This window comes from Stegodyphus dumicola, chromosome 5 (assembly GCF_044657685.1).
Source record: "Stegodyphus dumicola isolate Sdum_Otavi_A_Nest chromosome 5, ASM4465768v1".
Lineage (NCBI taxonomy): Eukaryota > Metazoa > Arthropoda > Arachnida > Araneae > Eresidae > Stegodyphus > Stegodyphus dumicola.
The window spans coordinates 56,009,254-56,034,094 of record NC_140772.1 but is presented as its reverse complement, the minus strand read 5'-3'; positions in this window follow the sequence as shown (position 1 = coordinate 56,034,094).

Here is a 24,841-nt window from a genome sequence, read left to right as displayed (position 1 = left end):
TAAGTGCCGGTGCTGAGCAACTCTTTTTGAATAAGGTCAAATTAGAATTTTCTTCAAATAACATTGAAATTATTACTAGCCTTGTCTATTTTGGTGATGATGAAACGTTCTTGCAGAAGCTTAATTTGATTTTCTAGATGTTTCTTATCGTGCATTTGAGAAAACTGGCGAGACTATAGAGTACATGTTCAAAATCTTTAAAAACAGCAGCTATGCATTCAAGAAAGGTAGTCGTAGTTAGTTCGATTGCTAGCTAAAATAATAAATTTATTTAAATCATTACTGAACTGCTTCAAGCAAAAGTTGTTATTTAGATAGAAAGTGGGACGAAATTTGGTTCCATGTTGCATGAGCTGTCGTAAGTTACAAATGTTGTAATCACATTTGCTGTTAGCTACTACATCGTGGTGATTAACAATCATACTTCCTAAAGTTCTTTTCAAACTTAAAACAAGGGATCACTTGGAGCTGTTGGCTCGGCAGTAGACTGTGATGTTTTTTAAAAATTTGAGGAATTTGAAGCTAATCATATAAAGGGTGCTTGAACTGTACCATACAGAATATTTTTTTTTTATGGAAAAACTTACTTTTCTTCAATTTATAATTGCAAAAGTCGATAATTAAATCTTTAACAACTTGGTAACTTGGAAATTGTTTTTTAACTTGACAAAGATGATTCCAAAGTGTGACATTTTAAAAGCATGTAGGAAGTTAATGGAATTTTTTGCGAAGGCATTCTTTTGAAAGAAGGAACATAGTTTTTTAATTACTAAATCCAAATCCTGAGTGGGGAAAAAAAATTATTGTTGGAATTTCCTCCTCTTTTTCCTATGGAAGTTTTTGTACTAAAAAATCTAAATTGTCCGTAAATAGAATCTTCTGCTTGTCTGTTAGCAATGTTGTTGAGATGCGCGTTGAGTCCATACGGATAAAGTGTCCTTTTTTGAAGGATGTAGATTGACTCTCTAAAGAGCCTCAATTTTGTGTCAGGTGCTATATCAAGAATACTAATCGCTACGTTATCAAAACTATGTATTTGAAAATGCTCAAGAATTGCAGTGTGGTTATTTTCATGTAAATTTACTTTATTGACATCTTTAAACTTTTTTATATGCTACCTATGGTTATTGATTCTAAGACTGAAAGAGTTTTTAGTTTGCCCTATATAGGTGAGGGAACATTCCTTTCAAGTAATCTGGTAAATACAGTTAACAGTTTTTCAGAGGGTTTGCTGATGTATTACTTTTGAAGGTGTAAGCGTGGCATTTAACCTACAACATTTTAAAAAGCATATTGCTTCATTCAATAATTTTAATATTTTTCAACTGAGCAAGAGATAAAGGTAAAGAGGGAGCTAGCCTGCTTTACAGTGTTTTTTGTTATAGGAACTGTTAAGAGCGTCAAATTACTTTGTTGCTAAAGCCAGAAAAATGTAATTTGGAAGATTTCAGTAAATCCAATGAAACTTTTTGCGCGTAAAGCTGCGAAAAAGGTGTAGGGTTTATATTTATTTTAACTAACATTTATTTTAAGTTTAAACTATCTTTCCTGTCAAGCCTTACTTTCCCCTGCAATTACCAATGCCAGAGTATGTAAATTTTAGTAGAACGAGCAAAGTATTCAAATCTTTAAGCAGAAGTATTTTGAGTTAAATAGAAGGGAAACGAGTTCGTAAGTGTGCTTTCTTGCTTCACGAGCGTGAAGGTGGCTAGGTAGAAATTGAAGAATCGCGCATTTCGGCCTGTGTGCTTGCCTTGGCAGATAGTTGAATCTTTCAACTTAATATTCAGAAAGTTTGCTGAAATATCAGCTGTATCTTAGAACGCGGTTAGGTTAGTTACGTTTAGAGAGCCTCGTAGGTAGTAACTTGTTATTATTCATTTTTAGTTTCTTATTTTTATTTTACCGCCGGGTCGGCGTAGTTTGTGAGCGTCAAGTGCACGCATCTGTAACTTCTAAAGTAGAATAAAAAGGGAGTTAAACCCTTCTTAAGAGTTTTGTGTACTTTCCAGTTCATAGCAGTCACTATTATTGTTGCGTGTAGGTTGGGGCCGCGCAACACCACAAAGGAACTACAAAAGTCGAAAGTAGTAAACTAAAAAGAGAGACCTATTTGGTAAAAAAAATATTGCACATTGAGCTGCAAAATTTTAAAATACTTGCACAGAAGAGGAAAGTAACGATTAGCTAATGCTTTAAAGCACATTTGATACTGCAGTTCCAGTGTAAAGAAGTTACACCAAGTATAAACAAGAATACTATATTAAAGCAGTAAAATTTAATGCGAAAAAAACCTACTGTAATAATTACAACAATATAGACTTCAAAAATAAAAATCTGATGTGTACACCACATGACTTCCTTGTATGGAATATTAACTTATAAGCATTTTTTCTTGCATTTCATTTAAACCTATTGGATTAAATTAAATCTACTTCGTCGACAGCGCATAAATCACAATAGAATAAATGCACTTTTTAAAATTCACTATATTTGTTTACCATAGCGATACTCTGGCGCTAGGTTCACTTAACAGTATTATATTTCGTTCATATTATATCTTGGATCATATCTTTACTGTTGGCTTTAGCTACTAGGAGCTCTTACCAGTATATTATCATTATACCATAGGCCATAAAGTTAAAAATTTAAGAGGTGTATTTAAAAATACACCGCGCCCGAAGGCGAGATCAATAAATGAGAGAACTCATAAAATAAGTTTTGCTAAATTACATATCATGGCATATCATGGGTGATTATATAAATGGCGGCGAGACGCGGAATGAAAGTCTAAGCTTCTGGGTGAGTCTAGAAGAGCAGAAACACGTGATCAGCGTTCGGCATTTAGACTGGTAGAGGAGTCAAAAGTTCGAAAAATGAAGTTTTCGCAGTTTTGGGAAATAAATAAGTTCGAACATAGTAAAAGCAACATCTATCTGTAAATTTAAGAGTCCTGTGTCTTTTGAAACACTTGAAAATCATCTAAACTTGCGATATAATCATTAATGAATAGGAAACTGTAAAAGGCGAAAATGAGGTCATGTAGCTCACTAGGGCTAATCAGTGAGTAAGCACTTGGTGTTACCACGAACTTTGATTTTAAAACGCACGATTCGAAGTTGTAAAAATAAAAAGTAATAGTAAAAATCTTGGTTAAATAAGTAGTAAAACGAAGAATTCATCGATGAAAAATAAAGTCCTAACATTGCAAAGTTCATCTTTCTTGAACTATTAACCGAAGAGTAACAGTAAAATAATTTTTTTTATACAATATATACACTACCACCACTTAGAATTGTGGTGGATCGTTCGAGGTCTTTTCACTACGTGCTCAGTAGTAGGGTCATAGTCTGTAAGCGATTTAATAGCTTCATAGGGAGAATTTCTCATATCTTCAAAGAAGTTGTGTGCAGAAATTAGGATTTGGTCGTGAATTGGGTTTATATCCAGGTCTTTGTGAATTTGAGAATTTCGCACGAACCAGGGTGCGTTCACTATGCTACGTAAGATTTTGTTTTGAAGAACATTTAATTTTTGTCTGTCTATTTTTCGGGCAGTAGCCCAGGCTGGAACTGCATAGAGGATTATTGGGCGAATAAGTGAGATGTAGATATTTTTCTCGGTACGGAGGTTTAACTTAGAATTTCTTCCAGTTAATGAGTAGAGAACAATGAAAGGAGCGTTAGCCTTATTTGTAACATATTGAATATGATCTTTGAAATTTAGGGTTTTATCAATATAGACACCTAAGTAGTTATAGGAGTTGGCAACAGGAATATCTTGGTCGTTGAGTCGGATATTTATATTCACTGGGATATTTTCCCTGTATCTGCGGAAGAGAACTATGTAGCATTTATCAGTATTTAGTTTGATTTTCCAGTCTTGACAAAATTTGTTAATAATGTTGACTTTGTTAATAATGTTGACTTTAGAGCTGAAGTTTCTCTAAAGCATTATTTGGACTTCGTGAACTGGTGAGGATGACTGTGTCGTCGGCATATTTGAGTATATTAGAATGAAAAGGTAGAGGCATATCATTTATAAATATTGTAAAACGCTTCGGTCCTAAAACACTGGCTTGAGCTACTCCAGTGTAAATCACTTTTTTTGAAGAGATTGCTTCACCACAGTGCACTTGAAAAGTACGATGTTTAAAATAAGAATGCATAAGCTTGATAAAGCTGTTTGGTAAAAGGAAGTTAGATAGCTTATGAAGTAAGCCAGCATGCCACACTCGATCGAAAGCTTTTTCGAAATCGAGGAAGCATGCCGCTACTCCGTTCTTTTTTGTAAATTCTTGGGCACTAAATTCAACTAAATTTAATATCTGATGTGTGGTATTGTGGCCTTTGCGGAATCCAAATTGATGCTTGTCTATTAGATTAAGGCGTTCTAGATGATTGGTGAGCCGAGCACTAAGTACTCGTTCGAAAACTTTTCCAAGCGCTGGCAGAAGACTGGTGGGTCTGTAATTTTTTGCTAGCTTTGGATCTTTTCCTGGTTTCGGGATGGTAACAATGATCGAGTGTTTCCACTGCGATGGAAAGTAGCTGAGTCTAATACAAGCATTAAAAATATTTGTTATTAAGACTATGCATCTTCTAGGTAAAGCTTGCAACCCTTCAGTAGAAATCATGTCATATCCTTTAGCTTTGCGCTTCTTTAATTTTTTAATAATTTGCTGAACTTCGTTTAGAGACGCAGGCGTAAAAAATTAATGCTGGGACTGTTGAGGATGCTATTGACAGAGTAATTAATATCTTTTTCGTGATCAGAATTATTATTTTCACGTTGTTTAAAAATATTTTCTAATTCTTTTGTATGAATTTCAGCAATGGAGTCTTCGAAGTGGTGAAATTTGCCCATGTGATAAAAGGGGTGAATTTGATTGGGTGAAACATTTCTGAGTGATTTAGCTACTTTCCAAACAGAGTTTGGGTAAAGATCTATGTTTTCTAGGAAATTATCCCACGAATTTGATCGATGGGTGGCGATGTCTTCTTTTATTTTTCTGTTTAAACAATTAATATGACTTTTTTCAGTAGGATTGCGAGTAATATGCCATCTTTTTCTATTTCTTTCTTGTATAAGGGATTTAATTTCTTCTGCGATGCCATAGGGATTTTTATTCTTGACTGTATAGGTCATTATTGATAGCGTTTTGAATTTTGGAGTTTAATCTGGTGATTTCCAGCTCAATATCGCAGTCATAACGAAGTGTGGCTCTGCTGTTTACAGAATTTAGCTGTTCGGTAACCATATACCAATTAACTTTTGTATGAGCTTTAGGGAGAGGGGGATAAAATCCATAGAAGTTGAAGACTATAGGGAGATGGTCAGACGAAAGTTCTGCGAGAACATCAAGATTAGGAATATTAGAAAGGTTTTTCATCAAAACTATATCTAAAATATCTCCGAGTCCGTTGTGTGTATAGTGCGTTGGGTAACTGGGAGCAATGAGATTGATGTTACTATTGTAGATGAAGTTGTTTAAATTTTCTGCATTTCTATTTGTGACCCTACAGTTCCAAGAGGAATGTTTAGCATTTAAATCACCTGCTATTAAGGTGGGGTAGTTATTTTCAGTAAGTAGTTTCAGATTATTGAGATCAAGAGTACTTGAGGGGGGATTGTAGAAGGAGATAAAAAGAAAAAGTTCTCTAAAACTATCAGGGTCAATGTTCCTTCTTACCTTCTTCGGGAACATACAAGGACCTGACTCGGAACAGAGAGCTTACTAAAGCTATGTTCACTAATTGTGGTAAGTAGACAGGATACACATGAAGGGTATACAAAACCCTTTATTTTTCTCTATATACAATAACTTCCGTACTTCGGAATACACTGACCCGCTACTTGGGGTCTAACGTAAAAGTATAAAAATAAAACTAAACTCTAATTTAACTTTAGAATAATAAACGTGGAAGATTGGCCTTATATTAACAGGAAGCGTATGTAGTACAGAGAACTGTGAACACTACAATACGTTTAAATTTATCAAGAGGATTAAAACCTCTGGCCTGGAAGGCAACAAGCAACTGCGTAACTTCTAAGGTAAGCGGCCTGCTTCGAACTCACTGCTTCCTATCTCTCGCTTGGCAAAAAGCCACAACTTAAATACTTGGCGTTCGCCAGACAACTTTGCATAAAAACCTTAACGCTTATAATTCTGGCCGGAAGTAGAAAATAAGAAGTGATAGTAAAGATTTAAAATAAAATAAACGTTTGTAAAACTTAAGATCCTTACATACTTCCCGCCAGAGTTAATTAGTTTGAAACTGAGGTCTAAAACGACCTTGTTGAAAACTTTTAGCTCTAGAATTTAACGCGAGGCCAATCTTTTAATATTTTTCGCTAGAAACTAGAAATTTAAAAGAAAGAATTTTTTTTTTTTTACAATAGCAGCTCCCAGGATACACACTTTTTTTCATCTGTACTGCATCTAAACAGGAGCTTTTATTCAATTCTGGTTCCTTCCAGAGATCTGGAAGGAAAAATACTTTAATGAAATGTTACACAATGAAATGGCAAGTAACATGTATAATTATATTTCACTTAACATTCTTATTTCATTCATGACTATTTTAATTATCTCTCCCCGTGCTCTCTGACATGTGTTGTAAAAGAACACCAAACACGAATGTGTTTCTGTCTACGTGTTCCACACTTCCTCCTACAATCAAAACACTAACGTGTTAAAATTCAACATAACCAGACCTCTTAACACACCCTAATTTCAACTCTAAACCCTGAGGTACTATTCTAAAAGTGGCTAACTCTAAAGTGTAGCGTCAGAGAGCCTAACTACATCATTCAACCTTTAACACATATTCGCCATGCTTTAGTCTTTTTACAGTCACACGAATAAAAAAAAATTTTAACATTCACTTTTACCATATCACGGTATTTCTTAACATTTAAAATAACAGTTCACATTGTATATAAGAACATATTAACATGCCGTTAATTTTATACATTTGAAAACATACATTAGTAGTACATTGTTAACTTCTATTCTTTTCAAAGCAAGTGCCAATTCTTTCTACATTGAAATACTACACTTCAAAAAGTCTTTCAGACTAAACTTCTTTCTTGCTAGAATGTTTTAAATAAAATTTATACAATAACTTTTTACAATATTTAAGTCTTTACACAACGCTATTATACATCAACTTTAGTTTTACGCGCGAGTAATTGAAAAACATAATATCAAAATCGGTAACAACTGATTTCTCGCCCTTTTGGCGATAAAGGTAGACCTCGCATGAGGTAAAACTTCTTGAAATCTGCCACTTGCAGTAAGAATGAATGATTAACTTAAGTTTGCAAAGTAACATAAAATTTTACTTATCTTTGTGATATTCGGACATCCTTTTCTGGGCCCAGTCTTTAAAGGTATTGCAGATAGTAGTTTGATTTATCCTCCTTCTTGTACGGGCTCGCCCTTCAGTGCTTTCCTCTGGAAGCTTCCTTTTTTCACCAGTTCGGCCACCCTTGAATACCTTCTTTTTCTCCTCTGCTTGTGGTCTTGGCCGTTTGATGGCAGCTGGTCTTGGCGGAACCGGGAAACTTCTGTCGTGTTCCTGCTTGGACCTCGTTGCTGGCCGTTCAAATTTTCCTTGTACTTTTTCCTCCGCCGCTGATGGCCCTTCCGCAGTTCGGCGACTTTTGCTGCGGAGAGTCCTGTCGGATGAGTAAATCTTCCGTTTTAGAGCCGGGTTATAGTTGCCGTCATTTCTCCTGGTTCTCTTCACATACGTCGTCCTTCTCCCTTCTTCATTCTGGGGGTGTTCGTGAACTCTCTTTTCTGGACGGTGGAACGGCTTCTTTTTCTTGCTACCTTCAATTTTTCCGCGGGGCAATTTTCTTTTCACTTGCTCCTGCCTCTTATTGGCTTGCCCTTGTACTTGTCGTTTTTCCACCTCTGGAGCTTGTGCCTGCGGTGTCTGCCGTGCCGGATCCTGCAAAAGATCTGAAAATATTTGCATTTTATTACGATCGAAGTAGGACTTGATTTGATCAATGTTTGCGGAACAGGTTTCACCATTTCTGGCTTTTAACACTACTACAGCGTGAGTTATTTTTTCTATAACATATGGTCCTTCAAATCGTGGAAAAAATTTGGCAGTTTTATCTTCTGGTGCTGAAGAAAGTGAATGCTTAATTTTTAAAACTTCATCCCCTACTTTATAAGTTACTCCCCGTTGTTTCAAATCATAATAGAGCTTCTGTTTTCTTTGTGCTACTTCCGTATTCTTCTTTGCTTCCTTAATTAGTTTTTCTATATCATCCATTTTAAATTCTGGGGCTCTTTGTTGCACATAAAATAATTTATCTAACGGTGTTATAATCTTTCTGCCTAGAAATAACTCAGCAGGAGTTTTGCCCGTTGTATCATGTTTTGCGGTCCTAAGGGCGAAAGCAAATTCATTGACATAGTTATCCCAGCTTTTATGAAAATTTTTAACATAACTACGGATAATTTTCACTATATTTCTATTGACCCGTTCCGCTATATTTGATTGCGGCCGATACGGGACCATTTTTAAATGACGTATGCCCAGTTTTTGGCACATGTCTTCAAATATATTACTTACACATTGAGGACCATTATCCGATATAACTTTTAGGGGCACCCCGTATTTTAAAATATATTTATTTAAAATAGAATCAGTAACTAATTTCGCGGAGGCTCGTTTTAAGGGAACAATTTCGGTCCATTTACTAAAATGATCAACCATAATAAGGAGATAGCGACTTCTATTTAACTGACTTTTTGGGAAAGGGCCCAATAAATCGATGCCAATTATTTCATTTGGAAATTCGGATTTAATACTATTTAGAAACCCGGCCGGGCGGAAATTAATATAATTAACTGCTTGACATGTTGGGCAGGACTGGACATACGCCCTTGTTAACTTTTGCAGTTCAGGAAAGTAGACTGCCTCGCGTACGCGTTGGATAGTTTTTCGAATACCAGCATGAGAAGCCAAAGGGCTGTCATGGAGCTCCTGCAGGATATTTAATCTAAGACTAGCTGGGATAACAGGTCGAAATTCGTTGTTGGAATTCGTAGTTTTTGTATAAAATAATAGACCATCTATTAGTTCGTAATGGGCCGCCCTATTTCTTATCGCCACAATATCTTGGTGGCTAAAATTTTCAGGATCCTTCAAATACTCATAAATGCTTCCAAACTCAGGATCCTTACCCAGTTCGGTTATTACAGTTTCTCGGGAATTTATTGTACATGCTGTAAGCATTGCCACCTTTACTGTATTACCTTGTTCGTCTATTTTAATTCTTGATAGGGCATCTGCTACGATATTTTCCTTTCCAGGGGTATGCTTGATTACCAGATTATATTCTTGCAGCTTGAGTGCCCATCTTATTAACCTTGGGGATAAATTTTTCCCTGAGCACAATCTAGTTACCGCCGCATGATCAGAGTACACTGTTATCGGCGCCTTTCCAAAATAGACTCGGAACTTTTGCACTGCTAACAGAACTGCAAGTGCCTCTCTCTCGGTCGCGGAATAGTTTCTTTGTGTTTGATTTAAAGTTCGGCTAAAAAATGCCACGGGCTGCTGATTTTGCGAAAGTACCGCTCCTACCGCATAATCCGAAGCATCCGCTGAAATTTCTAAATTCTTATCCTTTTCAGGAAATTTCAACACAGGGGCTTGCGTTAATGCTTGTTTTAATTTTTCGAAAGCACTATTGGCTTCGGCCGTCCATGAGAATCTTGCATTTTTCCTTTTTAATTTTAATAATGGCTTAGCGATAGCCGCAAAATCTTTTATAAAGGACCTATAATATGAACAAAGTCCTAGAAAAGAAGAGAGCTTCTTTGCCGTGTTTGGAGTCGGATACTTTTGTACAGCGATTATTTTTGATTCATCTGTCTCGATCCCTTTTTGAGATATTTTGTAACCTAAATATTTTAATTCAGGGGCTGCAAATTTGCACTTTTCGAAATTAACTTTTAGACCGGCCTCATTTAATAAAGAAAACACCTGTCTTAAATCCTGTACATGTTGGTCGAGATTATCACTAGTAATAATGATATCGTCTAAATAGATAAATGTGGACTTTCCAAGAACAGGTCTTAACACAATGTCCATGCATCGCTGAAATGTTGCGTGGGCCCCTGATAGGCCAAACGGCATACGCAAAAATGCATAAGTGCCAGACTTGGTTATAAAAGCAGTCTTAGTCACGTCCTCAGGCCTAAGCCCTATTTGAAAATAACCAGTCGTTAAGTCTAAAGTCGTCATAAATTTGGTTGATTTTATGTTCCTTAGAATTTCTTCTATAATCGGTAACGGATATACCGGATATTTAGTTATGGAGTTTAATTTACGGTAATCAATAGCGAATCTCCATCTTTTTGGATGCGTCAAAGGATAGTCATTATTTTTCTTACATAAAACCACCGGGCTAGCATAACTACTTGAGATGGGCGTTATGATCTTTTTACGTAGCATATCGGTAATATGCCATTCTATAATTTTTTCCTTATTCTTATCATACCGGTATGGTTTTTGACGAACTGGCATTGCATCTCCGGTGTCAATACTATGGTTAGTAACCTGAGTAAATCCTGGAATATCACTAAATAACGAAGCAAATTCACTTACCACTTGTCGGATTCTTCCTTGCTCGTCATTAGGCAGGTGGTCAAGATTTAACTTTGGCGGTTCAGCCTTTTCTGCACGAACTGGTTTCATTGTCAGCTTAAGAGACGCTTCATTAAAATCCAGTGTTGCTTGTGCGTCTGAAAGAAAATCTATTCCTAAGATTATATGTGCTTTCAGATTCTTTACTATAAAAAACATCACCTTTACTTGTTCGTCCTTGATACGGATATACAACGGTACTTTACCTACGCACTTACATTTTTCTCCTTGCGCCGCTAACACTGTCGTATTATCCGAATTATATATGCGGTATTTGCGAAAATACTTCCTAAAAAAATCTTCTGCCACACAGGAACACTGCGCGCCTGTATCCAGGAGTGCGGTGGCTGGGATATTATTCACCAAGACTTCAATCTTCGGAAGAGTCAGATTTTTTACCATTACTGTATTTAACTTGTAGGAAGAGGGGTTTTCTTGGACTTCGGATTTCCGCACCCTCCCGTCAGCGGAAATCCGTTTTAGTTTAAATTATTTTTCCTGTCCGTGCTTTCCTTCTTTTTCCACTGGCCTTGAGACTTTTTTCCTGGGTTGCTATTGAACTGTCGACGTTCGCCGGCTGTTTTTGAATGCTCGGGTTTCCTTGCCCACTGATTCGCTTTTTCTCCGTAGCCGTATGCTTGAGTTTGCTGTAGTCTTGGCGTACCAAATTGGTTTCGCTGTTGATACTGGCGTCTTCTTTCGACGTCCGCCGTTCTTCTACTTTCAAACTGGATTGCTAGCTCAAATAACTTTTCCAGTGTAGTCGGATTTCTTAATTCAATAAAGTCTTGCACTTGGGGCAGTAACCTCGGCAAAATCACTTGAATTATTTCAGGATCCGGACGGTTTCCATACAAGAGTTTGAAAACGTGAATTTTTCTTAAAATAAAGCTCGAGAGATTTTCGATTCTTTGTTGATATATACTGAAAAGTTCCGTTTCTAATTTCGCACGACCCCTTACAACAGGGAAGGCTCTTAGTAGGGCAGTCTTGAAATTTTCGTAAGTATAGGTGGGACTTCCTGCTTGACCCAAGAGACTTCTGCCTATACATTTGAACCAGTTAAGCGCTTGGCCCCTGAAAGCGCTGGTAGCTAAGGTAACTTTTTGAAACTCGTGCACGGGGTAGAGCATGAAGTGGTCATCCAATTTTTCCAAAAAACTGGTTACCGGTGAGTTTCCATTAAATGTTGCTTCTGGTTTCATCGAAGCGCGCATGGTCTGGACGATGTAACCAAATCCTTCCAGGGCGGCAGCTGGCATTTCTGGATTCTGAGCCGTTTCTGCAGGCAGCACAGGTTCTTCTTGAAACTCGGCCATGGTTATTCTTCTTCGTTGGGCGTCACTATCAGGTTCAATATTCCTTCTTACCTTCTTCGGGAACATACAAGGACCTGACTCGGAACATAGAGCTTACTAAAGCTATGTTCACTAATTGTGGTAAGTAGACAGGATACACATGAAGGGTATACAAAACCCTTTATTTTTCTCTATATACAATGACTTCCGTTCTTCGGAATACACTGACCCGCTACTTGGGGTCTAACGTAAAAGTATAAAAATAAAACTAAACTCTAATTTAACTTTAGAATAATAAACGTGGAAGATTGGCCTTATATTAACAGGAAGCGTATGTAGTACAGAGAACTGTGAACACTACAATACGTTTAAATTTATCAAGAGGATTAAAACCTCTGGCCTGGAAGGCAACAAGCAACTGCGTAACTTCTAAGGTAAGCGGCCTGCTTCGAACTCACTGCTTCCTCTCTCTCGCTTGGCAAAAAGCCACAACTTAAATACTTGGCGTTCGCCAGACAACTTTGCATAAAAACCTTAACGCTTATAATTCTGGCCGGAAGTAGAAAATAAGAAGTGATAGTAAAGATTTAAAATAAAATAAACGTTAGTAAAACTTAAGATCCTTACAAAACCACTATAGATAAGTACTGCAGCATTTCTATAGTACAAGCAGTATTTAAATCATATTTGGCTGTTTTGATATGGTTTTTAATGAGAATTGCGCTTACTCCTCCTCTATTATGTTATAACATTGCGCGCCTCCAACTTGCACGCAACCAAGAGGTGACTGTGAAAACTTGTATAAAAGATAAGCCTTGTGAAGGGTTTAAGTCCCTTTTTATTCAACGTAATAAATTACAATTGCGTCCTCTTGACGCTTACAGACTGTGCCTACTTGGCAATCAAATAAAAATAATAACCTGAAAAGAAAGTAAAGACAAGATTCTAACTACGAGGCTCTCTCAAATAACTAACTCACCGTGTTTTACAATACCGCTGCTAATTCAGCAGACTTGAAGCTCACTGGAACAATTTCCACTACTTCCCGCCAAGCACATAGGCCGCAACGCGGGGTTCTTCAATTCTCGCTAACTACCTCCTCGCTCGCTAAGTAAGAATAAGAATCTCTCACCGAACTTGTTTCCTTCTATTTAAATCAGAATACTTCCGCTGATAATTTGAATCCTTGCGCGTTCTACTCAAATTTACATATTCTGGCATTGGCAGTTCCAGGGGAAAGTAAGGCTTGACAGGAAAGATAGTTTAAACTTAAAATAAATGTTAGTTAAAATAAATATAAACCCTACAATGTCTTCTGTCTTTTCTGTAGATGCGGTACCTTGTATTTTAAATTTGTAGCAAGAGCGGAGATGCGTTTCATTTACTAGCATAACATCAATGTTATGTCTAGTAAGAAAATTTGAAATTTCCACTTGTTGGTATCTGATGCTGTTTGCATTATAGTAACAAATCTTTAAGAAGCTATTTGTAGCTGAGATAAAATTTATTTGACTATGAGTTTGATTAAAATTCATAGTTGAGATTTGAGAAATATTCGAAGGCCGCCATACCGGCCTCTAGTTTGTCAAATATTGTTTTTGCTGTTTTAAATTTCTGGAAGAATTCTTTAACTTGAGTGAATTGGATTTTTATCCAGTTAAAAAAGCCAAGTGGGTTTGAGTTTGTGTCTTCTGTTTTATTATTGTTTTCATTTTCCTTGGAAGTATTCCATGCATTTTTTGGTTTGTTCTCAGGTAGTGAAGGAAAATCTTTTTTGTTAAATTTAAATTGTTCTTTTTTCTTTTCTTCTTTAAAAGCTTTAAATTCTTCGATTTGCTTCTGAACATTATAAGGATGTTTACTGCAACCTTTGAAGGAAGAAACGTGATTTTGCCCACAGAAGGCACAGACAGGGGGTTTGTTGTCATTTTTTGTTTGTTTACAAGTGAATGTTTCATGAGGCTCTGCACATTTTAAACAGCGAGGTTTATAATGACATTTGTCCTGTGTGTGCCCGTACCTTTGGCCCTTATGGCACTGCACGGGTCCAGGGCGAGCTTTAAAAGGCTCGATAAAGACATTCAGACCTCTGAGTTTCTTTAGATCATATATTCTTTTATCTTCTTTATTTCTAGTACATTCTGCTATAAAAACAGGAAGATGAACTTGCTTTCCTTCAATATTGTGAATTACTTGTCGAATTTTTTGAATTGGGATACCTTCTTCGGCAATTTCTTTTTTGATTAGTTCCATATTAGCTGTTTTTGGAAGTTTTTTAATTATTGATTTGATAGGCTTTTCACTGTTGAATTTAAAAGTATGAAAAGGAATATGTAGTTTAGTTAGGTATTCAGTAACTGTGCGGTAGTGGTCTGAGTCATAAACTCTTAAGGTCAGTGTACCTCCACTTAGGTTTCCACGATATTTTTTGATATTTAATTGCTCTTCAAAATCTTCTTTCATCTTATCTCAATCCCCCGTGAAGTCTGCTAAGACTATAGAGGGAATGTGTCTTGCTTTTTTGTTGGGTGTAATAAATTCACCTTCCTCTGCTTCCATATTGTCTTCAAGGTTTAGTTTCTCGAATTTATTTTTTTTTACCTGGTTCTTCTATTTCGGAATTTGATAGAGTTCTCTTAGGAGTTATTCTAGGGGTTATGTATCCTTCTTTATCTATTGTGGTTTTCCTTTTGATTCTAGATTTTTGACTAGCAGTAATATCAGATTAACTTGCTTCCTGTCTTGGATTATTTAGGGTTTCTTTTTGTTTCATTTCATTAATGTATAATTCTAAGATTTGTATATCCTTTTCCATAGCGTTGACTTGAGCTAAGTGAACTTCAGTGGCATTATTTGTATTAAATGAATTTTGATAAGCATTGAAACTCAGAAAGCATAAGTTGCTTAAGTTTTTCTAAGTTATCGCTGGTAACTTCCAGATTTCTGTGATTACACACAGATTTGATACGGCTTTTGATCGCCTCATTGTCCATGATATGCATGAATCCTAACTTTTAACCTAATGGCGAAAAGAATACTGAAAACGTACTTATCGTGAACATCAAGAAGAGACGACAGCAACTCAGGATCAGCTTCAGCAGTGAGAGCAATGCCGTTTCCCCTTCACAAAATCCCAGGAATAAAGCAACGCTGTAGACAGAAAGAACAATTTCTCTAATCAACAGCAACACCTCATGCCAGCACTTCCAAATCTCGTCTCCATCGATCATATTATAACTATGTCTATGTCTTATCACTTAGTAAGAGGCAATCGACCATTAACGGCCTTTACCAATATATGGTATATCGTCTGCCTATATGATACTTGACTTTTAAATGCTTGAAAAATCGAGTAAGTTGTATCCAATAATATGGAAGTACTTGTACACATGCTGTGCTAGATTACTAGCGACGGAGTCTCCTGTGCCGCCGTCCGTAGAAGTAAACTTTGAACAAATGAGGTGCTCGTGTGGCGCCATCTATTAGTAGTGAACAAAAGCATTTTAGTGGACTGGAGCTCTGGTTGCACCATCTCTTGCATGATGTAAGGCATTTTTAAAATTTCATAAAAATTATTCTTTTGATAAGCAATAATTGGCAAGTAAAATGATGAAAAACACAATTTGCAGTACATTGAAACGTTTCACAAGAGTCAAAACTATTTACACACAATGTCTACCTGCTTTGGCAGGAACAAAGTCCATAGCGCTTTGTAATTTGATAAGTAAATCTATAATTAAAGAAATTGAAGTAAAATCTTGGCTAAGTAAGAAGAAAACGAAAATATATACATTACCACCGACTATTATGGTGAATAGTGCGGGGCCTCTTGTGCCGTTGTTCAATTGTGAAATCATAATTTCCTAGATTTTTGATGATATTCTTAGGATGACTGTCACGTTTCATAAAAAAGTTATGAGATGCTTTTAGAATTTCAGAATCCGTGGTTTTAATTTTTAAATCATTGTGAAGAGTGCTGTTTTGTACGAACCAAGGCGCATTTCTAATTATTCGGATGGCCTTGTTTTGAATTCTTTGTAGTTTTTCGCGATGAGTTCTTGCAGTTGCAGCCCACGCTGGGGAAGCATACAGTAAAATCGGGCGGATAGCTTGTAATAGATAACTCTTTTTGTAGCGAGACTAAGTTTAGAATTTCTTCATATTATAACTCAGAATGCACAAAATTTATATCATTTAAAGAATTATCTAATTGTTGCCACACGTTCTATTCAAATACTATAATAAAGCTAGAACGATGTATAAAAGAAATTAAGCAAACAAAACAAAAAAGAAACAGTTTTTCACAGACGATTGAGTATTTCTCATTCAATTAATTCAGTTCTCACTTCGCGACAAGCCAAAAATACATAAAAACTCAAAATATCTGTATTAAAAATTACGAAGTAAATCTTAAACACTTATTTCCTCAAAAAAATTCTAGAAAGGATTAAGCATGATTTAATTCACAATAATAAATGAAGGCGTTATCTTTGTTGTTTCGAAGCTAAGTTCCTCTAGATTGGCAACAAATCCACTATTCTGCTGTTTCAAATGTAAACAAGCAATGGCCGCCATCAAAAAAATTATTAGTCTTAGCGGCATTTAAACAACTTTAAAATTGTTGATTGAGAGTGGCAACACTGTAAAGAATAAAACATTTTTATCTCCAGCGTGTGCGAGACTGTATATCCGAAATTCTAAAGATACGCCGTTTTTAAATATTTTACGATATTGCTGTGGAATTTACGTGGTTTAAGTGCGAAGAACATGATATTTAATAAATAAAGGTAATACACAAAACGTCAAAAAAGTCACTTTGGGAGTAATATAAAATCTGAAAGCTTTCGGATTTTATTTCAATGTTTTTAATTTTATAATTCTTTTTTAAGGCACAAATGGGCGTTAGCCAAAAGGGCTTTTAGTTTCGAAACGGCATTTTGCATCGAATCACTTTAAATGCCCGAATCCCTTTTCCGAACTGTTGCCACCAAATATTATCGCCATATATTATATTTAAAGAAACTAAATAATGAGAATTTACATGAACGTATGTATCTTTTTCGCATCGTGGAAAAACAACGTTACAAAGAATCAATAAATTTTGGATAACATAGTCATCCACACGAACATGGGCACTTGGAAGCCCGAATTTGGAATCTGGAATTCGTTTTATTGTCTATTTCATATTCTGTAAAACTTTAACGAACTTTTGATTAAAAAACTCAACAATTTCAAAGCGAGCAGTGGCAACAATGTAAGGAATAAAACATTTTTGTCTCCAGTGTGTGTCTCCACTGTGTGTATTGGAAATTCTAAAGATATGCTGTTACTAAATATTTTTAGTCTAAAGTGGCGTTAGCTTAAATGCTGTCGAAACGTGTATGTGTCTGTAAATGAAAAAAATCGCCCGTTTAGACCTATTATAAAATCTGAATTCAGATTTTACTTTTTTCATTATTCATTTGGGGGGGGGTACTGAACCCAGTTTTACAGAACTTTTAAACCAAATGGTTTGCACTTACATTATTGTCTTAGTTTTTATAAAACGTTTTAGAAAATTATTTAAAATAAATGGACCTTATATCAAGTTAAAGAATGTGCGTAACTGTCATAAGAAAAAACGAAGCAAGGATGATAGAAAGTTTACACAGATCCTGTTTTTAAAATAATCGAACTAGATTATTATAAGAAAAAAAAATGTGAAAGATTTCAGATTTTACATTAAGCCCAAACAGGCGTTTTTCAATTTTATTTGTGCTTCCGTTATTGATTAAATAGCATGTTCTTCGCACTTGAACCGTAAAATTCAATTCATCAGCAATATCACAAAAGAATTTTAAAATGAGCATATCTTTAGAATTTCCAATACATAGTCTCGCGGGCTAGAGAATTTTTTTTTTTTCCTATCACTACAGTATTAACATTGCTCGCTTTGAAATCTTTGCGTTTGTTAATCAAAAATTTGTAAAAGAGTTACAAAATATGAAATCGATAATAAAACAAATTTCAAATTCCAAATTGGGGCTCCCATACGCGCATATTCAGTGGAAGATTATGCTATTCAAAATTTGATGGCTCTAGGTGCTGTTGTTTTACCACAATGCGAGAAACATATATACATGTAATATTTTGGCAGGCAGGCACTGGAAATGATGAAGCTTAGCAATCTGGTCACTTAAGAGTCCGGGTGTGGTCGTGGCAAAAATGGAAGACATCAGATTTGAAGACACAGAAGAATTTAACTTTTTAGCTCCATTTCTTTATTCAGTGCAAATGGCAAACCATTCAAGATTTCTTATGCGACAGTAATTTGAACTAAATAGTATTAACTTAATATTATTATTAAGTTAATACTATTTAGTTGTTGACTGTTGCTTGACTGAATTGTTATTTTGTTTAATATGATAATGTTCATATTAAACAAAGCATTAATATATGTTAGCATTAATATATGTTATTTGTTTAATATATGTTAAAAGTTTAATATGATTTTGTTTAATATCAATACCAGAGCATGGAATCATGAAAAAAATCGACGCAGCTGGTACAAGCAGAATAAACAGCAACGCACACATTAGAAGGGTCCTACACGAGTCTCTTTCATTCTGGAAGCCCCGAAACTCACCATAAGCGTAGAGCACCCTTGAAACAAAATCTAATTAGGAAGTCAAAGCCGGTAAAAAAAAACAGGAATACCGATATCGGGATGTCAGGATCACCAAGAGAATCTGCCGAACAATTCTTGGGATAAGAGAAATCGAAATTCTTCTGCTGAGCTCTATGCCTTATGCCAACACAAATTCTCACCACCTAAAAGCCGAGAGAAAAATCATACCCGCTGCCGGCTGTTCACGCGTCTCGCGAGAAGCAAGACCCGAAGGGTCAAGCCCCCACTTTTCTCCTCTTGCATTTCTTGAAAATCAGAATCAGAATGATCTCTAGCCTGGTGCAAGCACCCAGGAAATCTCAGTTTCTCCGCCTCTGTGAGATCATAGGCTTTCAAAAAAAAAAAAATCATAAAATTAAATCTTACCAATGCCGGAATTTTATGTTATCTAAATTGAGAGAATGACACACCCATGACGAATCAAAGACCAGAAAATCTGACAATGAAATCCCAAAAACATCTGTACACATAACGTGAGAAAAAAAAGACCCCCCAACTAATAAGCGAAAGTAAGCTTTACGAGCATCCAATTATCTATCTTAGTACACCTCCCACTGTCTTGAAGTAAGAAAACTGCAACCTTAACAAAGCGACAAGACGAACGATTTCCGTTTCACACGCATTAGCTAAAAAAGGGCGACACACATAGCCTACTGCCACCATTGTTGGAAAAGGCCATAAACCAGATGGCTCCCTCAACCGTTTCCCGCCTTAGTTACAATTCCTACTCAAGCACAACAAGTTAAATAACACCTTAAGTGATTATGAATACGTTTTTCCAGATTAAATTACACATGAATACAAACAAAAATATTAGAATAATAACGACTTGAAACACATATTAATAATTTAAATTCGCGACATAACATATTCCCCACGCACCAGGGAAAAAAACATTTGAGCATCAAAAATACTTTTTCAAAACAAAACAAAACAGCATTTTAAAATAGTACCAAGTTAAGTGCCATACACATAATCAACTCAAAACTAGTTGTCACGGAGAGCAGTGATAAAAAAATTAAAAATTTACTCACAAAGCATTACGTTTAACAAATTAAATTCAAAATTTAAGTGCAACTCATATAACCAATTAAACAGCAACCGGAGTGAAGTGTCATAAAATCCATCTGCAAAACCTGTTACTATAAGTACACAAACCAAAAAGGAACACAAGTGAGTGACAATTACACCTTAACAATTCAGTCAAGCAACAGTGACCGAGAAAAATTCTAAAGAATTACACACTGAACTGAGCCAGAAGTTGAAACAAACGGAGAACACACCTAGGAACGGAAAAGAGAAACTTGACCAAAAAAAATTAAGCCGAAAGAATCTAGTGTGCACTTAGAAGCAAAGGGAAAGAAAAAAAAAATAGACAATCTTACTGGAAACAAGGAAATTAAAAGTTCGGACCAGCCGAAAAAATTCCTTAAACGCAAACACTATTGAGTCAAGAACTCGAAACCGAAACTAAAAAAAATTCACACAAATGCAAACAACTCCTAGACCAAACCAGTTATAAAATACTGAGGAAAAACCTTTAACTATTCTTTCAAGAAAACAAAAGTAACTCTTCAAAAAAAAAAAAAAAAAAAAAAAAAAAAAAAAATCAAATTCATAAGCAATTCAAAATCAAACACAACAAAAACAAAAAAAAATTAAATTCTGAAATTAGTCAAAATACATTAAAACTGAACTGAAGCAGGTAACACACACACAGAATTCTACGTAAACAAGAAAGTGTCCAACAAAAGGGTTTGCCATAATTTTTAAAGAAAACAATGCTGCACCAAGGTTTTCAAACGCCTAGATCCTGGAGAGTATTTAAAGAAGATGAAGAGTATGCATTGCACTCTGGTAGCAATCGTAAGCATAACAACTTTACATCAAAACTACAAAACTGCAAGCACAAAACTGCAAAAGCCAACAAGAGGGAAGTGTTTACACAGAAAAATCTCTACTCAAAATCCATAATCCCACAAAACTCAATTCTATACTTCACCTTAAACCACTTCAAAACAAAACTCCTTGAAATACACTAAGCCTCAAGAGCAATCACAAATTTTTCGGTATCCACACAGTATAACCAGAAACCAGAAAAAAAAAAAAAAGGTTTTGAAAGAAAACCAAATTGAAAACAGAAACTCATTACAAAACTCAGTGGAGTTAATTACTCTTAAAATCTCAAAATCAAATCAAAATTCTTCTCAAATCTTCACAACACTAAACTCACCTAAGTAATTTCTAATTCCACAAAATCCAAGTTTAACTTCTCAAAACAAATTTCACTTCCACTAATATCAAAGTTTAAATTTCCAAAACACATTTCACATCCACTTCTGAAGTTACTACAACACTGCAATAATTTCAGCCAAAGAAAGAGAAAAAAAATTCAAAATCAAAGTAATAAAACTATTAAGGCTCAAAAATTGACAAAGACAAAAAAATTTAAATCACTGTTACAACAAATGTCACAGCACTCACTAGGAAACTCACTAGAATCTACATTAAAACAGTTGAAAAAAAAAGACAACAGTATAAGTAAAGAGCAAAAATAATATCTTTTAACTACATTTCAAAATTTCAAACAAAATTAGCTCTACCTTTCCAAATTTTTTTTTTCTAAATTCACAACTCACAATTGCTGTAGAACACAAAACTGACTATTGTACTGTTATCAGACATTTCTCAGACAGCAATAAATGTTCAATAAACTCACAACTAAGGTAGAAAATTAATTACTCAAACTCAGAAAGCTAAACAAGAAACTTTACTCCAGCTGAAAACTAACTTCCAAAAAAAATTTCAATCAATCCCTAAGTAAACTATCACTATTCCCGCGCAACTTTACATATCTAACCAAATTAACTTTAAGAAACAAACATTTCAGATCTTTCTAAAAATAAATTTAAAAATAAAAATTTTAACTGAATTCAATTAGGCACAAATTCCATAAAATATATTAACACACCTCAAGAAGTTAAAAAAAAAAAATTACTATTTCTTGAACACAAAAGTACTGCTTCTGACATTAATTCAATTAATTAAAACTAGAAATCTACAAAGCAATTATACAAAGTGCAATTAGCAAAATCAACACATTAACACAAATGCAATTCTCATCAAAAACTTTAAACTAAAGGATAAAGGGATCAAACATCTAGGTGAGCGCAAAAATTTAATCATTTATAATCAAAAAAGGAATATTCACACACATAAAAACAAAATAGAATCAAATATAAAATAATACTCAAATAATATGCACAAAAATTATTCTGGTGGTCCGCCAGTCGCGAGGTCACGGCACCAATGTGACATAGAAAATTTTTGTTTTTAATACTTTTAAGGTACTGCCTACGTTCGGAGCACTTTTTTTTAAAACATAGAATTCTGATGAAATATATATCTATTTAGTCAAAATATGATATCAAATCATGAAAATAGGTAAATTTTTATGAATATTTTCATAAATTTTTTAAATATATGCAATTTTATGCATATTTTTGGGACAATTTAACACTTGCTTTAAATGTCGTATATTTTTTTTCCACAGCATATATTTCTATTTTATTTATACTGTATACTACTACAACACTCATCTGTGTTATGAACTAAAATGTTTATGATATTTCTAAAATTTACTAAAATATGTGTAATTACATGAAAAAACACAGTTTTTTGTAAAATATTTCTTATCGTTTTATATAGAAATACTTATAAAACAATCAAATTAATAAATATAACTTAGATTGTAGCTTAAAACCTAGTAAATAATATAGAAAACACTATAGTGAAATTTAACAGAGATACCTTTAGAACATTTTGAGTAATTACATTTCTTGTATGTAAAAACACTAGAAAAATTAGTTTTCCAGAAAACGCATTTAAAGATTTCACATGAACAGAAAATCTGTTCTGTTGTATTTACACACTTAAAATTCTCCACATTTGTACATCACACCCTCCATATCTTTTATACTTAAGTAATTTTGATTTCCTATTTGATTTAAATTTTTTTTTGGCTGTTTTCGAAATGAGTGATGAAAAACATTTCGAGTTCTTTATTCTTTCGTTATCAATTCCAAAGTAATTTTTAATCATTTCTTGTCCAATTGATATGCCTAAATGTTCAAACACAGGAAGTAATCCAAGATACCCTGAATTAAAAATTAAAACTGCTATATATGCACCCAGCAACATAGTCTTTATACCTAATCGCAATGTTGCCAGACTCAGTTAAAAAAAACCGCAATGTTGCCAGTCCCAGTTCAAAACATTAAGCCAATAATTATTGCCAGAAACAAAAAAAAGCAGTACCCAGAATTAAAATGAAATTTTTTGGCACAATTTACACACAAATAGGTAAAAAAAAACACGGATAACAACATTGTTTACCTTTAAGTTGAGCATTTTAAATGGCACTTCTGGTCTTTCTGCTTTCACTTCCAGTGCAGTTAATTGGATATATTTTCTCTTCTAATTATCACAAACGTAAAAATGATCCATTTTCGGAATCCTACAAAACTGACCTTTCAAATTGGGCAATTAACAAAAAATCGAATTTTTTCGTCGAAATCGTATTTTTAACGTAGGCAGATACCTTAACTTTAAACTTTGATTGTTGGTGCCGGTTAAATTAACAAAAAAAATCAAATATCAAATAATTCACATTCAAAATCTAATTCATAATATTCATATATCATTTCGACATTCTTATAAACATTCGTATAGTAAATCTATCAATCAATCGTATAGTGGTATAGTACAATTTAACTTTAGGTTTGCGTTGTGAGTAACCTATGCGAAGGAAAAATCAATAATCCCAATTCAATTAATTACTCCATCTTTCTTAAAAGCCTCCCGGCTCAGACAAATGTAGGGACAATGACCGACCACAGTAAATTATACGCTACATAAATACACAAATGTAATTAAATCTTAAACACACATTTATTAAATTCTTGACTATTTTATATAATTAAATAATGGATAACTGATCAGAAATACATATTTTCTAAGCAAAATAACACATAATACTACACCCAATTTACAGCTTACATTAATTAAGATTAACATTATCAAATTCTACTGTATCATAAGTGTAACACGAGTATTTTCTTCGATTTCATCTTCTAACTTTATCACGGTAATTCATTTTAAGAACACTGATAATTTCTACATCGATTAATTAATTTAAGTAATTGCTCAAATTTCAACAAACATTAAAATGACGACTCTTGCTTGAGAATTAAGACAATTATTGAAGTAAAACAAATTAAAAAAAAACAAATCACTCACGGGGGGAAGTCCAAACCGCAACACTCACTTTACTCGGGAATACCTTTGTATACTGATTTAATAAGGTGATTTGACAGCTCCACAGATCGTCCAGCGTCCAAAGTTTACTCGAGCACCACATTATTCCTGCTGTCCTTTATTCACTAAATCATCGTTAATAGAGGCAGACAGTTCTTGCGAATTTTAAAGATGACTTGGTTGCAACACCACTGAAGCTGTCCTTACAATAAATAAATACCAGAGCATGGAATAATGAAAAAAATCGACGCAGCTGGCACAGGCAGAATAAACAGCAACCCACACCTTAGAAGGGTCCTACACGAGTCTCTTTCATTCTGGAAGCCCCGAAACTCACCATAAGCGTAGAACACCCTTGGAACAAAATCTAATTAGGAAGTCAAAGACGGTAAAAAACAGGAATACCGCAATCAGGATGTCAGGATCACCAAGAGAATCTGCCGTACAATTCTTGGGATAAGAGAAATCAAAATTCTTCTGCTGAGCTCTATGCCTTATGCCAACGCAAATTCTCGCCAGCTAAAAGCCGAGAGAAAAATCATATCCGCTGCCGGCTGTTCACGCGGCTCGCAAGAAGCAAGACCCGAAGGGTCAAGCCCCCACTTTTCTCCTCTTACATTTCTTGAAAATCAGAATCAGAATGATCTCTAGCCTGGTGCAAGCACCCAAGAAATCTCGGTTTCTCCGCCTCTGTGAGTTCATAGGCTTTCAAAAAAATCATAAAATTAAATCTTACCAATGACGGAATTTTATGTTATCTAAATTGAGAAAATGACACACCCATGACGAATCAAAGACCAGAAAATCTGACAATGAAATCCCAAAAACATCTGTACACATAAGGTGACAAAAAAAGACCCCCCAACTAATAAGCGAAAGTA